Source organism: Hibiscus syriacus, unplaced genomic scaffold, assembly GCF_006381635.1.
Source record: "Hibiscus syriacus cultivar Baekdansim isolate YM2019G1 unplaced genomic scaffold, ASM638163v2 tig00112762_pilon, whole genome shotgun sequence".
Lineage (NCBI taxonomy): Eukaryota > Viridiplantae > Streptophyta > Magnoliopsida > Malvales > Malvaceae > Hibiscus > Hibiscus syriacus.
Genome location: NW_024063399.1, coordinates 158,840 through 178,147, shown reverse-complemented (window position 1 = coordinate 178,147; position 19,308 = coordinate 158,840). Strand labels below are relative to the sequence as shown.

The following is a 19,308-nucleotide window of genomic DNA, read 5'->3' as shown; positions in this document are numbered from 1 at the left end:
ATTATTAATATTTATTTTCTTTAAATTTAAGATAATCTTTACAGGATAAAATTAACATTAGAGAATATAAAATAAGTCAAATTTAAATTTGACTTATTTTATAATTTATATATTGGTATTGGTTAAAAAATATCCTATCAAATTAAATCAAATTAGAATCTTTTGATTTTGGAAGGTTTTTTTCATCCTAAATTATGATACTACTAAATATAAGATTTTAGAAATCTTAGTTTATTCCATAATATTTATGAGCATCTAAATTTATTCCTTAATTCTAGTCATATATAATTATTTACCACTTTTCAATCAAGGCCTTTCCTCTTTTTATTTATTAGCCTTTATTACCGTGTTTGGTCAATTGATTTTTATTTGTATAATCGTTGATATCTGATCTATTGATCGACTACACAGATCAGGTACTGCAGAGATAAGGGCGACCCTCCTAACCTATTTTACTCTATTCAAATTGATTTTAATAATTTGGTGAAAATATTTTTATTGTGTTCATATTAATTAGTTTTTAATTTGATTACGTTGATGCCATAAATGAGTTCACTAGGAATGTGTTAGGAGGGTTATTTTAGAAAAATTAAATTTAAAACGAAAAATAAATGATTTTACTAGGAATAATTTTACTCCAAAATTTTTAATTGTCAATTCACTCCCTCTTAGTTATTTCATCCTCTTAATTGACTCAACACCTTACTTAGAAAACTTCACTAGGAATGTGTTTGCACAATTCAAGAACAAATAAGAACACTCAACAAATAAAACAAATGAGTACAATAATGTTCTTTGAAAGCAAAAAGAATATTGAAGAATGTTGACTATCAATGTGTTTGCTTTGACTTTCTTTGTGATCTCTTATCTTCACACATGGCTTAAAAAATTGTTTTTAAACCATCTCATTCAATTCTAGCCGTTTGGGTTGTTGTGAGAGTTGATAGAGTCGTTGGGATAAAGTTTCCCACAATAAATGTTTCCCATAAGCTTTGAGTATCGATACTGGGGCTTGAAGTATCTATATTGCATGCATTAATTACAAAAATTTTGATCTTTGGAAGAGGGGAGTATCAGTACTCAAGTATGAGTATCGATACAGGTATCGATACTTTCACAATATTGGTACCAAAAATGACTACTCGAATTCGTTTTTGTCAAAACTATTAAGGGAGTATCGGTACTTTCATCTCGATTATCGATACAACTGTCTATTTTTACACAATAGTGTCGATACTGGAAGGATAAACATCCTCACAACGGCCAAAATTAGTACCATCGTTTCCTAAAATAATCAAAGGTAATATTGTATTACATCGTGAGATAATGGAATTGCGTCCAACATTATTGGGTTTCAATTTTTGTTAATTCACGTAGTAAAGGGGATGTCTTTTTTTATAAATAAAATCAAGTGAATTAAATTGTTTTCATCAATTATTTTAAAAAGAAATCCACTCATTTTTTATTCATCGAAGTAGAAGGATCGTTATTTAAATTTAGAATTCAAATTTGTAAAATTCCACCATTCTAAACAACATATAATCGAGAGTACTAATTTTGGGCGTTGTGAGGATGCTTATCCTTTCACACGCATAACCAACTCTCGAACCGTTAAAAACGAATTTATGGTATTACGCAGACCAATTTTTCGTCTTTTAAATGATTTTTCTAAAATTAGTAGGTATTTGACCTAACTAACACAAAGGTCGATGATAACTCCAAATTAAATTAATTCAACGTTCAAAAAAAATCTCAATTTCTAAAATAAAATCATAATTATTTTTAAATTTAATTTTTCATTTTAAAATGGTTATAACAAATGATATTATCAATTTATATATATATAATATAATAGATTAGCATAAACCAAATTACTTCTATAATTAAAGAAACTATTATTATTCTTAAAGATTACGAGTTGTTAAAATCGTATATATATATAACGGGTTAAGTTTGTGATGCAATAACCAAAAAAGAGTAATAATTTCGATTAGAACTAAATTTTGAATTTAATCTCGAATAATTCCTCTAGTTTCCTAGTAAAAAAATCAATTCAGATATATTAGTAACATTATCGGTGATTAAATCAAAATTACATATCAAATAATAATCCCTTAAGTTATTAGTTTTAGAAAATATTTTGCACAAATATTCACCCTATCATCCCCATACAAGTCTTTTGACATTCGAGTTTCCAACTTTCAAAAAAATATATATATATATATCAAGTCTCCAAGACCGTCTCTCTTGGGCTGGCTTCCTCTACTATTTTGTTCATTTAATTTACAATGCCAGTGTCACCTTCTTCACCCATCAAGGTGTTAAATCCAGATCTCCAATATATGGTATAACGACGACGACAACATCGACACACGGTCGTACCTAGTTCATACGCTCCGAATGTTTGGGAACGTCCGACAACGACGGCGAGGACGCACCACTCATTTTGCTAGGTGCCGGCGTGTTTCTTCGAGATTGCCGTTTTGTGGGTACCAAAACACTCTCGGTTTCCAACTTATGGTTAAATTCATCCTCGTCCTCTTCGCCCTCCTCTTTGAAAACCGGATGCATGTATGCATTCTGAAGATAAGGTTTCAAGTTAAAGTTCGGCTCCCTCGCACGTTCCAACGTGTCTTTCATCATCGCTTCCTGAAACGAATAACCGAGGAGATGGTAAGAACGATAAAGGCTTTTTACTACTTGCTTCTAACATGCAAGAACCGAGAAACCTGTAAAGGATATCGAATGAAAGCAGGTTCGTAGCGGGCTTTGCAGAATGTGTAAAACCAGATTGTGAGGACAATGAGAACAATGAGAAACGGTGCCGACTCAGCCGCATGCTTAGCACTTAATAATCCGATAAGAGCGACTTGTGAGATAAGCAATGCAATTATTATGCGTCCGTGGACGTCGGGCCAGAATGCTGCACCACTCTCGTACTCTTGATTGTAAACGTTAATAATCTACATTATCAAGGAGGGGAAAAACCGGGATCAGGCACATGTAGAAAAAGAATCATTCGCCACTGTCCCGACACCCGAATATTCCAATGACAAGTTGTTTACCTGATGACGGAAAACAACGTAAGCTAGGCCGAAGAAGATTACAATGAAAGGAAGTAGAGCGGGGGTCACGGCAGCATAAACCATGCCAAGTAGAAAATAGAGTTGTATTTGAGGTTCTCCGGTGTTGAAGCCCAAGCTCCCGGGATCCATCGCCTCCTCCCTATCCTTGTCGGTTTTCACCAAGAAAAAGTTCTTCAAGTGGTATATTATAAGTGGTTTCAGCATCAAAATCTCGCCTGCTACTCCCGCCCATCCATCGACCATTATGTAAGTAATGAAAAAGGTTGCTCTCAACGGTACAGCTACACCAATTGTTCTAGGGATTCTGCAAAGAAAGAAGTCATTATATTGTAACGAAGGCAAGTTTTGATACAGCAAAAACAGTTAGAAATATATGAAGATGCTAAATATATAGAACTCCGAAAATAATGGAAATGCCTACTCAGTTGCTGATTGCTTGATAAACGTATCTAGCTGTTCCATTGCACTGCCGGCGACAACACTAGTAAGGAACACATTCACAAAATTGAAAAGATAGTATCGAGTTGCTGATCTCCTCTCTAACGATGATATCGATGTGAATCCTTCAAACTTGGACATAATCATCAGTATTGTTGGCAGAAAAATGAGAAACAGCTTCAACGCAAGACCAGGCAGAATACCTTGAATAACTGATTTAAGAAAGCCCCTGCAGGAAAAAATCAATGATTAACGTAATGAATTCTAAACAATGACTCAAGATTTTGAAATTTAGAAGGAACTCACATATTGATTATGGGCTTCAAGAACGGTGCTACTTTCTCAAGTCCCTCGATGCTGGCCAGAGCTTGTACCGATGCAATCGGTATCATGAAAAAGAAAGTCAGGAAAAAGAATGCTACAGCCATGATCAGCCTCCTAACAGCCAGCGAAACATACGGAATTGGCAGGTTAGGCCAATAGACATCACGTGGTTCGGGTGCCCATTCTGTTAACCACAAAGTCGGATTCCTGGACTGTTGGGTTTGAGCACAAACAGCTGCACCCCATCGAGATTTAAAGGAAACAAATGCGGCTGGCATTATTGCTTTCGGATCTTTTAAGACCCTATCTCTCTCTTCAGCTATCTGATATGAAACCGCATCATATTTCAGCATAAAATCATTGTGTGCAGCAGCACATGAAACAAGCTCGAATCTTTTAAATGCACAAACAAGTAACTCGAACTATCTCGAAAGAACATGCAAGTTGAAAAAGAAATACTTACTTCAGTGGATAACTTCTCGATTTCAGATATGTGATGGTCAATTGCATCAACTTTTTCACCGCAAAGCCCAAGAAACCCAGTCTAGCAGAGAGAATATGCTTATGAGAAAGCGAAATATAAAGCAAAGCCGAACATTTATGAGAGGCCAGGTCTTAAACCGATGACAGACCGCAGCACATTACCTTCATAATAGGTCGTTGTGTGTTATTTCGGGAGTACTTCAGTTGGTAATAGTCGAGCCAATTTTGCTTTTTTTCCCTCGTCTTCACCAACTTAGCAAGTTTGTTTGCATTGCATACCACCTGCACATATTTTTAAAGAAAACTAAACCGAATTCTACAGTAATCCTTTAACTGAGTAAAAGAATTACTATTATGTTTAAAAAATTCAAGAGGAACTCACCTGATGTGTAAGGTAGGTATCCGGGTGATTGACCAGGAAAAAATGCTCCACGGACTCACTAACAGATTCATCCGGATCTGGAGGTACATTCCGAACAAGCACCTACAGCAATCAAATTCCATGCACAAGTTTTTATTTGGTAAAAGAAATTGCATAATAATAACGAAAAGAATATATGTTACCGTAAATTGATCTGGCCTGCGTTTTTCCGACTGAAGAAAATGCAACCTCATATTTGCAACTGCCTCGTACTCCTTTAGCAACACATAGCAAGTCCAGAAGGTAAAAGCATAAGCCATAACAATATGAGTCCAAAGCCTACAACATAGGATTAAACATCGCTCCGCCATGATATAAGTTATTTCGAAAAGAAAGGTAAACAAGAAAATATATAAATGCTCTATGAGTAGAATGTGTCGATCAGAATGACAGATAACAAAAACAGTTGGCAATGATGTAAGATCGCCAACCTATCCGATCCAAGTGGAATATTTGAAATTGAGAGCATATCGATGTCACTTGAAGTTACGTTCTTCAGCTGCGACTTCAATGTGTTATTCGTGTAATTAACCGGCACTAGGACTGCCCACGAAAGAAGAGTGATGGGGACAAATATCTTTAGCCTGCATGCAAAATACCAAGTGATCAATCAAAAGACCTACATATATAAAGCATATATTCCATTGCATAAGCAACAAAGAAGTAAAGCAGAGTTGAGATATTGAGACATACCCAATCAAGTAAATGCGCAAATAAACAGCGGAATCCAATCCGGCATGATCGATGAGCTCAAGTTCAGGCATTTTGAGTGCCTCAGGCATCCAATTCAAGAACCTAAAGTAGGAACGGAAATCCAAGTTGACAAACCTCCTCGCGAATGCCCCGGACCTCGAAGGACTGGTTCTTAAACCCTTGAGATACCATTTCGAAAAATAAACTCTATCGTTGAAAGGTTGAAGCCTCAATATGGCGAAAGCTAGAAAGAACACAAGTGCACTAAGCAATTAAAGGCTGCTGAAACCCCTATATCACCCAGTGTCGCCATCTACATAAAAAAAAACCCTGCATAAACAAAGATAATCAGTAAATCAATGATAATTAAACTCCAACGGTTATCAGATTCTTGATATAAACAGAGACCAAACAGATAAATCGTGTCTCAAAGCATAAACTCCTAACAAAATCGCACTTTTCGAAGTTTTCAGCTATTTTCAAACAAAAAGAAACCCATATGCATAATACTACTATTATCCTCTCATTCATATACATTAATTCAATCAAAATAAACACAATTGAACTCCCAGGATTGTCAGATTCCTGCTATAAACAGAAATCAAGCAGAGAAATCATATCTTAAAGCAGACACTCGTAGCAAAATCGCTTCTTTTCGAAGTTTATGAGCTATTATACAAACAAAGAAGGAACTCGGATACATAATACTATTTCAAGTAATTTCAACCATTAAAAAAAGGAACATTCATATGCATTAATTCAAGCAAAATCAATACAATTAGACTCTCAAAGTTGTCAGATTCCTGCTACAAACAGAAGCCAACCAAATAAATCATGTCTTAAAGAAGAAACTCATAGCAAAATAGTTTTTAGCTATTTTCCAAACAAAAAAGGAACTCAGATAAAAAAATTCTACTATTTTTTAACCATTAACGAAGGAACAAGACTTCTCACATCCTCTCACTACATAAATTCAAGCAAAATCAACACAATTAAACTCAAAAAGTTGTTGGGTTCCTGCTACAAACAGAAACCAACTAGATAAACCAAGCCTTAAAGAAGAAACATATAACAAAGTTGCTTATTTTTGAAGTTTTTAGCTATTTTCGGACACAAAATAACTTGGAATCTTGGATACACAATTCTACTATTTTAACCATCAACAAAGAAACAATCCCCTCATTACATAAATTCAAGAAAAAACAACACAGTTAAACTCAAAAAGTTGTTGGACTCCTTTATAAACAGAAACCAACTAGATAAATCAGGCCTTAAAGAAAACACTCAGGAAATTGGCTTCTTTTCGAAGTTTTTAGCTATTTTCTGTACACAAAAAATCACTCAGATTCACAATTCAACTATTTTAACCATTAACAAAGGAACAAACATTTCATGACCTCTCATTCGTACACAAATTGAACCGAAAATCAACACAAAAAGGAAACATTGAATTAGAAATAAGAACTCTTACTTGTTTCTTCTACCTGTGATCCTTCAAGAGAAAAAATGAATGGTTTTTATGATACTCTAAAAGAGAAAAAGATACAAAGAAAGACCCTTTGTTTCTTTGTTCTTTTTGTCGGTTGCTGCAGATAAGAAATTGAACTAGGGAGTGTTTGGATCGCTTTAGAACTCAATCAAAGCAATAACATTCCTCCATCACTTAGCCAGGGAAAGTGAAACACACGCAAAGGAAAACGAAATAACATAAAATATAACCCTTCTTTCTCTCCAACAACAGGAAACAGATAAGATGCAAAAGGAAACTGAAAAGTTTTGAAGGAGAATTTAGAAGAAGCCAACGAGTATATTATCTTTAATAATTCAGTGGGGTTATTTGTTTATTTATTTCTTACAAAGATTTTGTTTTGGGATTAAAAAGGGTTAACGGAGATCAGGAGATGTGTGGTAAGTGGTAAATACAGTGATGGTCTCTTTCGGGTTGTCCTTTTCCTTTCCCTGTCGTTTCCCAAATCTGTCGGTTTTGTTTCTTTTGATTTTTGGTTCAATTATGATCGGGTTCCTATACTTTTCAATTTTTTAATTAAATCTTTTACTTTTGATTTAATAATTTAATTCCTGATTTATTTATTTTAAAGATTAAAATTTAATTAATAACATCTTTAATAATTATTTTAGATTATTTAAAAAAAACATTATTAGATAGATTGAATTGAGAATAGACGATTCGATCACTTAGAATACCAATTCAGTTCTTAAAAAGATGTTAAGTTATCAAGTAAAAGATTTAAGGGTAAAGTATATAAATAGTCTCTCGATTATAAAATGTTTTTTATTGATCATTTTATTATTAAAAGTTACAAAATGATCATTCGATTGTTTATATATTCTAAACTCGTTATTTTCTGTTAAAACATTGGTGGCCGTCTGATCTGGACGCTAACCTATTGACTGAGATATGGTAAAATCTAATCTCATAATTGTTTGAATTGTATTTTATGGATCAATTTTTCGTTTACATTATGTCACAGAACCAGTACTTAAAAGCAACGACAGTGGCAATTAACGTCTTTAAAATATTATTTTATCATATCTCAGTCAATAAGTTAAAGTTCAACTTAGATGGTATTCATTTTTTAATGAAAAGAACAAGTATAGAACATATGAGTAGTCATCGTTTTGTAAGTTTAAAGTGGGGGACTCAACAAAATAATGACATGTAGTTGAGGAACCATTTTGTAATTTTTAATAGTTAAGAGATTTAACAAAATAGTATCTTGTAGTCAATAGACAATGTGTGTACTTTACCTAATATTTAAATTCCTGAAATTAAAAATAAAGAGGTTAAATTTCAAAATATCAAAGAAAACGTGGTCCGAGAGAATAATTAGAACTTTTCCTATAATTTTCTCTCCTTGCTAATTAGTGAAATTAATTAGTTCGGGTGAGAAAACAGTAGCCTTGAAGGTCGGCAATCTGACACGTGGGTGTTGCTACTGCTATTGTATTTTGTAAGAGGTCTTTTGGTCAAAATCGCGTAGGAGGAGCGTGGAAAAACGGAGCAATTTTGTTTTTTAATTACAATAGCCTACAAACATTTTCAAGTAAATCTTATAGGGCAACATAGATATAGTGTACTTAGATCATCTTTGCGTAGAAAATCCAACCAATTATTCCATTAGAAGTTTGATTGTGGGAGACTGTCAGTCTATTTTCGGCGTTTAAAATTTTTTCTTCTTAGCAATTTTTATTTACTTTCTCTTGCAATTAATTTTTGCTTTACCAATTTTTATTTGTTTATTTTTACATATTTTTCTTGCAACGACAAAAATTATTTGCTCACTTCACACATTTCTTACCTCAGCAAACTTTTTTCATCTGTTCATACAATCTGTCATAACACATTTCTTATTTGTTTATATATTTAGACTTAGAAATTTAGGATTAGTTAGTGACACCTATTCCTAGCTATAACAATCTTTTAAAAGCCCTTCAACCCCTATGGAGACGATACTCACTCACTGCTATATTACTTGCATCGATTATGTATACTTGCACAGATTTGCATACCATAGCACACACATTTACACGTGATCAACCATCGACTTCTGTATTCCCCATTTCAAAGTCCTTGCTCGTACCTTTTAGTTCTACCTCGGTTGCCTAAGTTTGAAGGACGAAAAATGTGATTTTCCACCAATCTCAATCTGTTATTTTTGCAAAATTTTCCCCTATTTACTCTTGCATGTACGTCGCTTCCTCCCCGGAGTAATCATCTATGGACCATAAAGGAAATTGTTGGAACTCCTGTTCATCTCTACTTTAGTGTTGGCTTCAGTATCCTCTCCTTGGGGTGGTTTTCTAGGGGTGAATACCGACTGTATTGTTCTTTAGTATATTCATACACACCACATTATAAGCAAATATATTTTATCCCTTATATTCTAGCCTTTTGACACGGGGCTAGACTGTCGGCTTGTTAGTCCGTGCGGCCCTTAGATGCCTTGCTTGGTTGCTCGACGTATAAGGCAGCCTAAACTCCTCGGTTGTTGTTGATATAACGTAAGAACAATGTAAAAGTATTGAAAAATGTAAGTAAGCTTGTGAGGGAAGGTTTTTAGCCTCAATGCCTGATTTTATTCACACCAAATCCTCTATGTCCAATGGAGGTGGGGAGGCCTCCTTTTATATTGAAGTTCCCTTACATCTCATGACTACTCCTAGTCTAACTACAAGTAAAATTCTTTTACTTTAGTTGAAACTCTAATGCTTGAGTCATATTTAAACAAGGACTATGCTACTTTGGCTTTGTTTTCCAATGGATGGCCAACTTTGCTAGGTGGACAGACCCTATATCGGTGATGACCTCGAATCCTCGGTACACCATCGGTGTACACGAGCCTCGATCTTAGGTACACCCTCGATATGCGTGGCCTCAGTCCTCGATGCACCCTCGTTGTGTGCACACCTCAACCTCGTATGCTTCCGATGTATGTTGTCGTTGCCCCCAAGTACTCCATTAAGTGCGTTCGTCTCGATTCTAAGCACACACCTGGTATGCGTTGGCCCCGACCCTGAGTGTGTCATGTTGCTTATTGGTTAAAGCCATCGGCTGACTTTGTTGTGCGTTGACCTCGATCGTGTTGGCCCTAACCCCGAATATGTCCCGTTACTTACTGGTTAGAGCCATCGGCTGACCTTGTCGTCGTTGGCCTCAGCTCTAGGTGCGCCTTGGAGTGCGCTGGTCACGACTCTAGACGATCCTTGCTGTGTGATGGTCGTGCGTGTGAGTAGTTTGGGGCGGGCGTGGGTTGACCCTGTCTGGCTCTATGTGAGCCTTGGTCTTGGCGTTACCCTTGTGGCATGCTTGGGTTACGTCTGTCGCACCATGGTGGGTGTTTGTCTCGGTACCACAACGGGAGTAACTTGCCTTATGTTGGTTATAGCCCTACGGGTAGGTTGTTGTGGGCCGATCTTGCCCACAAATTCGCTGTCTGTGACATTTTCCCCCACTTGTTCTAGCGACACCCTCGTCGCTAAGTTTGCTTTGGCTTGCTTTGTGGCTTTAAAAGTAGTCCCTCAATGTTGTATTCACCCTTTTTGGAGATTCTGGACATGTTTAATAACAGTTAAGGTCTTGGTCTCCTCTTGATCACTTTGTATCAACAGGACACTACATTTCCATCGGGAATCCGTGATACTCATGATATTTTCATAGGGAAGGATAGAGGCTTTGATCCGGATAAGTAAGTTCAACCCGATGACAAAATTAAAGTTATCCATAGGGATGATCGTAAAGTCTACATTGTTCTTCCATCCTCCAATCTTTAAATCTACCTTCCGAGTCGTTACAATGATTGGAACTTCTTTAGTGTTGATGGTCTTGATTGCTCCCTTAGATGGATCGGTTTTGAGTCCAAGTTTGTCGGTGACCTTTTTTTATATTAATAGATCGGTTGCCCCGATATCCACGAGGACAACTCCGGTTTATCAGGCAATATTGATATTCACGAACATTAACCCTTGTTTTCAGCTTTGATTGTAACATCCTCCATACCGGGTTAGTGATTAAATTATGAGATTTAAAAATTCAGTGATCTAATTGGATAAATTGAAAAGTTCAAAGAATTGATTGAAATGTTTAGTGTATGATCCATTAACAAAGAAGGAGGAACTAAAGGGGTAAATAAGTCTTTTAACAAGGAAAATAAATAAATCTTAGTTGATGATATTTATTCCCACGTGGAAGCTATTGGAGGGAACCAAAGTTTACAGATTTCTCTTCTTCTTTACTCTTCTTCTCTACCGTGAAGCCAAGCTAAAGGTGAGTTTTCTTGTTGATCCAATTTGTGATGAATTTAAGGTTGCTTATTAATCATTAGATGATAACTAAGCTTAAGGAAAGCTTAGGTTATCCATAAATCAAAGGATGATGAAGTTAGGAGAGATTAAAGGTTAAGAGCCATTGAATGAAATCTTGGAATAGAGTTCATAATAAGAATTGGAAGTTGGATTTGACTTGTTATCAAGCTAATTAAAAAGTATGAGGTGTTAGAATTAAAATTAGAACATGTTGAAATTTGAGTGAGATTCTTAAATTCTATATGGAGGATTGGATTTCTAAGTTTTAGAGGTATTGAATGGATAATAATTAGTTTAAGTAAGAGTATGCAAGTTAGGGATATAAAAGGAGGTGAATTATGAAGTGTTGAGAGCATTATAAAGGGATTTTCGTGCTCAAAATAACAATTCTGGGTTGTGTGCATCGATGCACATTCAATGTGCATCGATGCACTCTCAAATATAGGAACATCGAATGTAATTAGTGCATCGATGCATAAGGAGTGCATCGATGCACCCCCTTGAGAAGAAAACATCGAATGTATTTTGTGTACCGATGCACGGGTAGTGCATCGATGCACACATTAAGGAGTGCATCGATACACTGTAGAGTGTATCGATGCATACTTTATTAAAAGATGAAATAACTTTTATTTTAACCTAAGAAATGATGGTTTAGAATATATAATTAGTATACTGATAAGTATAAATGAATTACTATGTAGATACAAAGTCTAAACAAGCTCTAGAATAATTGCCTAGTAAGATCGATCGAGGAAAAAGCAAGGAAATATAGGTGAGTGCATATGCATAGCATGAATATAGTATTATATTCAGTTCTAGACTTGTGATAAGTCTAAATTCAATATTTTGATACATGATCACATTTCATATTATGATACTTGACATGAATTCATATTATATGTATTAAGTGACATGAATATGCAAGAAAAGTTATATAAGCTATGTGATAAAGGTATGGAAAATTATATGTTTATGTGATAAAGGTATGGAAATGATATGTCTACACGATATAAATTATATGAATGGTGAAAGCCCATGTTATGTAGATGATAACTATAGGTATAGTTGGCATGCCAATAGTAGAGGGTCTACGCGGTCCTTCAGGACATATATGTATTCCTTGGAACATGTGTGATGTATTTTGAGACAAGTAATTGATCCTTGGCATATTTGTATGCTTCTTAAGGAATTTTCTACGTGGTCCTTAGGGACATCTTATATAGCACTACGGTGCAATTCTATGTGGCACTTTGGTGCAATTTTACGCGGTACTTTGGTGCAATTCTACGTGGCACTTCGATGCATTTATATGAGCTGTGGTGACAATATAGTGCACAACCTCACAGTACTCACATACCTTAGGTTCTCAATATGGTATCATAGGCCAATAAACTTATTAATACGAATTTATGAATGTTAATGTAATATGCTTAGAGGTAAGGAACATGGTGATATAACTACATTGATGAAGTGTATGACTTCATTTCATTTCATCTCATTATGGCATTTTCATTACAATTCCTTATTATTATTATATTGCCTCACTAATTCGATGACTTAGCGTGTGAGTGTTTCACACGTAGGATCCGAGAAAATAGACGAGACAGATTAAGCAGCTGAACGACATTACTCCTGCAACTATCAGATCAGAGGCAACTTAACCAGTAGGTTCTTTTGTTATGTAAATGAATGTTGGCATGTAATCAAATGGTCAAGTTGTGTATCCTCTGAGTATTTTGATAAACTTGTATTAACATACGTATATTATTGTATTTTAATAATATAAGTCCAAATGTTTTATCATTTTTTTAATATTATTTTTTATAGTCAATGTGACATCATGGACTCGTATCCGGGTCGGGTATGGGTTGAGGGTGTTACATTGATGTTGTGTGACTTAGGGCGGATAATTTTGTACCCTTTGTGGTCCCCTCCCTCGGTGATCCTTTCGTTGCTTGGAACTTACCCTCGGTTTAACACTTGTAATTGAGCTAAGTCTACATACTTCATCCTCTGATTTGTTGTCTTTTTTTACAATGGTTGCGAGTTTTTCAGTGTGGGGACAATCTCTTGCAAAGTGTCCTTGCTCTTGGCAATTGAAGCAACGGATCGATTGGATGCCTCCTTTATCTTTTGGCTTGTGGCGTCGGTAGGATCTTCATCATCACTTAATGTGTTTTGTTCTTGGCCTTCATCTTGGTTTCTCTTACTATGACTCTCGGCTTTTGATTTAGGAGGCTTGGGTTTCTTAACACCAAGTTCGATGAGGGATTCGGCGGTTGTTAAGGCTTTAGACAAATCTTTGACACCCCTTCTTTCCAATTTGTTTTTGGCCCATGGCTTTAATCCGTCCATGAAGATGAAGAACCCGTCCTCTTCGGTTAGGCTCAGGACTTGTAAGCTTAACTCGACAAACTGTCGAACATTCTCTCTTAGAGAGCTTTCATGCCTAAGGAGCCTTAGTTTTGATCGAGCCTCATTCTTGGTATGTTGGGGGTAAAATTGTTCTTAGAATTCAGTTTAAAACTCCGTCTAAGTTCTCATGGTGGTGTCGTCTCGTTTCTTCTTGGTGCACTTACGTCGCCACCATAAGAGTGTTAAATCCGTTAAGTAAATAGAAGTAATGTTTACCTTTTCAGTATCATTCTCGATGCCCATGGCTCAGAAGTATTGATACATATCCCACATAAATTTTTCAACGTCTTTGGTCGACCTAGTCCCTTTAAATTTTTTTGGTTTAGGAACTTTGACTCTGTTTCTGAGGGTGCTAATTAGCATATTACTAGCCACGACAGCCTTGCACAAGGCTACCTCGGTCTTCAGTTGCTCGATCTCCTTCTTCAGGTTTTTGACTTCGGTCCCTAAACCCTGATTTTTAAGTTCTTCAACCTCTTGTGTTAAGGCTAGGATCTGGGCATTTAAAACATCATCCTGTTGGGAACACTTCGCAACTAGTCCGTTTAGTGTCGTTTGCACATTGACACGGGGCTAGACTGTCAACTAGCTGGTTCGTGCGGCCCTTAGATTTCTTGCTCTGTTGCTCGATGTCTAAGGCAACCTAAACTCCTCGGTTGTTGTTGCTATAATGTAAGAACAATGAAAAAGTATTAAAAAAATGTAAGTAAGCTTGTGAGAGAAGGTTTTTGGCCTCAATGCCTGATTTTATTCACACCAAATCCTCTATGTCCAATGGAGGTAGGGAGGCCTCCTTTTATATTGAAGTCCCCTTACATCTCATGACTACTCCTAGTCTAACTACAAGTAAAACTCTTTACTTTAGTTAAAACTCTAATGGTTGAGTCCTATTCAAAACAAGGACTATGCTACTTTGACTTTGTTTTCCAAGGGATGACCGACTTTGTTAGGTGGACATGCCATATGTCGGTGTTGGCCTCGGTCCTCAGTGCATTATCGGTGTGCGCGGGCCTCGGCCTTAGGTGCGCCCTTGGTGTGCGCGGCCTCGGCCTTAGGTGCACCCTTGGTGTGTACGGCCTCGGTGCACCCTCGTTGTACGTATACCTCGACCTCGTGTACTGTCTATGTGTGTTATCGTCTCCCTCAAGTGCCTCCTTGTGTGCGTTCATCTCGGTTCTAGGCACACACCCAGTGTGTGTTGGCCCCGACCCCGAGTGCATCTTGTTACTTGTTGATTAGAGCCATCGGCTGACTTTGTTGTGTGTTGACCTCAGCCGTGTTGGCCCCGACCCCGAGTGTGTCATGTTGCTTACTGGTCTCGGTTCTAGGTGCGCCTTGGTGTGCACTGATCACAACTCTAGACTATCCTTGTTGTGTGATGGTCGTGCGGGTGGGTAGTTTGGGGCGGGTGTAGCTTGACCCTGTCCGACTCTGTGTTAGCCTTGGTCTTGGCGTGACCCTTGTGACCCGCTTGGGTTACGTCTGTCGCACCCTGGTGGGTGTTTGTCTCGATACCACGACGGAAGTAATTTGCCTTATGTTGGTTATGGCCCTATAGGTAGGTTGTTGTGGGCCGACCTTGCCCACAAATTCGCGGTCCGTGACAACATCCTCATGGATATTCTCCAAGGCTTCAAGCTTCACGAGATCCAGAGACCCTAGTTTTTCCAGGTTGATGGATTCTAATCGATCTAACACCTCCCTGGTTTCCCTCGCGGAGTCTTAGAGTTTGTTGATCTTACCTTGGAGTGAGACGAGCATATCCTTTGATGTTCCTCGCTTCTTCTCTGTGTTGCGGGTCTCGATGCCCTCTGTTATTGTTGCCTCGTCACTTTGTGAAGCCATTTCGTCTGATCACAAACTGGCTCTGATATCACTTGACACGGGGTTAGACTGTCGGCTAGTTGGTCCGTACGACCCTTAGATGACTTGCTCGGTTGCTCGACGTCTAAGGCAGCCTAAACTCCTTGGTTGTTGTTACTATATCGTAAGAACAATGGAAAAGTATTGAAAAACGTAAGTAAGCTTGCGAGGGAAGGTTTTTGGCCTCAATGCCTGATTTTATTCACACCAAATCCTCTATGTCCAATGGAGGTGAGAAGGCCTCCTTTTATATTGAAGTCCCCTTACATTTCATGACTACTCCTAGTCTAACTACAAGTAAAACTCTTTACTTTAGTTGAAACTCTAATGCTTGAGTCCTATTCAAACAAGGACTATGCTACTTTGGCTTTGTTTTCCAAGGGATGGCTGACTTTGCTAGGTGAACATGCCCTATTTCGGTGCTGGCTTCGGTCCTCGGTGCACCCTCGTTGTGCACAGACCTCGACCTTGTGTGCTATCGTCGCCCCCAAATGCCCCATTGTGTATGTTCATCTCGGTTCTAGGCGCACACCTCGGTGTGTGTTGGGCCCAACCCGAGTGCATCATATTGCTTGCTGGTTAGAGCCATCGGCTGACTTTGTTGTGCGTTGGCCTCGGCCCTATTGGCCTCGACCCCAAGTATATCTCGTTACATGCTGGTTAGAGCCATCAGCTAACCTTGTCGTGCGCTGGCCTCGGCTCTAGGTGTGCCTTGGTGTGCGTTGATCACAACTCTAGACGATCTTTGTTGTGTGATGGCCATGCGTGTGGGTAGTTTGGGGTGGGAGTTGCTTGACCTTGTCCGGCTCTGTGTGAGCCTTGGTATTGGCGTGACCCTTGTGGCCCGTTTGGGTTGCGTTTGTCACACCCTGGTGGGTGTTTGTCTCGGCACCATAATGGGAGTAGCTTGCCTTGTGCTGGTTATGGCCCTACGGGTAGGTTGTTGTAAACTGACCTTGCCCATAAATTCGTGGTCCATGAACTTTGCACGAAACCATCGATCCCTATGCATGGTAGTAACGACTTATTGAGATCAACTGCTACTACTACTCTAGAAAATTTACCCCGTTCACCGCTCTTGTGTTATAGTCAATTTTGATAACTTTCCCAATCTCCTCTGATAAGAGTCGAAACAAAGCCTTAGTATAATATCGATAAGACAATCCCGACAATCTGATCCAAACAATTAATTAAGAATGATGATTGTTTGTTGTCGTAAAGTTAAGACTCCAAGGTTGCACCGTCAAGTAACTGCCGAATACTACCCAAAGACCCTCTTGAGTACCTTTGCATAGTCAGCGTCCGATTCAAATTGAACGAAGTAATCATTATCCAAATCAATAAGTTGAAACCTTCCTGTTGATTGCCACAAGATTTTGATCTTATTCCAAAGCACTCGGTAACCTATTGAACATATCCCCAAGAGCCATATGATAACCGTTCTCCGCTTGTTGTGATCAATCGAATCGTGAACTCTATCAAAGAACTGAATGACAGAATACACCCCACTCCAATCCACCACCATGTCTCCCTCCTTGATGGATATTTCCTCATCGAGTAATTCAAGGAAAAGAAGTCAACTTGGTGCATCTCCTCCCATTAAAGTTATGACATATGACTTTCCACCATTTTTGGCTTGAAAAGGGGTTTGAGTAGTACGTTCTTCACTTTATAAAATTAGTATTTGTTATAAATAATCTTCAACCATTTAACAATGATTACTCAACCACCCTAGTATAGTTACTGGTACTCGAACTCGTGACATCTATAAATAACAACGATTCTTTTAATCATTGAGGTAAGTTGATCCGTACAAACCAATTATTAAATAGCTAAATAAACTGATCCTTCAGTATAAAGATATAAGAAGCACATTCTTGAAGTTTAGGAATAAATATCAAACTTAATGAATAGTTTAAGTACATTTAGTTAACCCAAGAAAGGGGACATGTATATATCTATAGATATTTAAAGATAGTTATATATAATTATTTTTTAATTTTATTGAATAATCTTTTTATTTACATTCAATTAGATTGCTATAAGTTTTTATTCCAAAATCACGATATAATTGAAATAAGTGGAATATTTTTAAATTTGAGTTAAGTCGGTATCGAATGAATAGATATATTGAGATGTCGAATCAGTTAAAAATTTTACTCAAGTCAATTGTGACCATCTTAAAGAATACTCCCGAATTAAATTATTATTATTTTTAGTTTATAATAATATTAACATTTTTTATAAACTAGCTATTTAATAACTATACCAGTATAGATCAATTTAAAATTATTACATCATTTAATTAATATTTTTAAGTAAAGGTAAAAAAAATACTTGACGAACATAGTAAACTAATTATAGTGTTTTTTTTATTAATATGAAATAAGTAAAATACAGTATATGTTTAAAAAACACTCTCAAATCATTTAGTATTGAATATTAATACGTTTAGTATTCATGATACTCAAACTCCAAACCTTAAAAAATTAATAATAATTTATTTATCATTGAATTAGTTTGATTCGTTCAAACTAAATTTGGTATTAAAATATAGGGTATGCTTTTTTAAGAAACATGACAATATATATTAACCATAAACAACATTCATGGTTACAAAAGGAGCAATACAACTAGGATAATCATATTGAAACTCTAAGCAAGCAGCAGATGAAACAGCCCAAGTAGTTGGATGGTGAGCCGTAAGATTTGTAGTTCTTCTAATATAGGGTATATTTGTTTCCATTTAATTGGTTTTTCGAAAAATGTTTTTCTTATTTCTCAATGTTTGATTGGTGAAAAGTATATGGTCAATATAATTCATTTTTCTAGTCAACTGAATTTTCATTGCATTTTCTAGAAAATGAATTATGGTCTGATTTTTCGTAAGTCATTTTACGAACTTTTCACTTTAAATCATAAACACTCAAAATATTATTATTTTATATATTTAATATTAACATATTAGTTTAGTATCATTTTAATAAAAATATTAACTATTAAATTATATTTATTGATAATTTTAATAATATAATATTTTATTTTTATTATTATAATTATATTATTATAATATATTATAATATATTTTTATTTTAATAATATATAATAAATTATTAAAAAATTAATATTATTTATTAACTTCAAAAATAATATTTTTGAAAAATTGAATATTTAAAATGTACTCCTTAAAATATAATATTATATTTTTATTTTAATATTATAATTTTTAATACTTTAATAATATTATTATGTTAATACATGATTAATATACCTAATAATATATTATTCTTATTTTAATAAATAATTAATATATTTTATATTTATTTTATTTTAATAAAAATATAATATTTTAATATTTTATTTATAAAATTATAGATATAATATTTTAATAATAATATTGACATAAAAATATTAAATAAATTATTTTAATATTTTAAGAATAATATTATTTATTGTATTTGATATTTATAATAAAGTGTTGAGTTAATCGATTGACGGAATCGGCCAAGAGGGGGGTGAATTGGCAATTAAAATTTTGGTGGAAGCTTTTGCAGAAAATTGAAAGTAATTGCACAGCGATTTAGAGTGGTTCGACTTTATCAACCAAAGTCTACGTCCACTACCTTAGCTATCCACACTAAGAATTTTCCACAAATTCACTAATTTGTCTTTCTTTTGAGGACAAAGAGTAACCTTACAAACCCTCAAGAATTATACCCCAAATTCTTGAGAACACTCTCTCCCAAAGAAAACAATACA

General features: G+C 35.9%; 1 pseudogene; it reads right to left on the bottom strand.

The window, feature by feature from the left end:
- Positions 1-2,191: 2,191 nt before the first annotated feature.
- LOC120183490 lies at positions 2,192-5,758 on the bottom strand (annotated as a pseudogene).
- Positions 5,759-19,308: the final 13,550 nt, after the last annotated feature.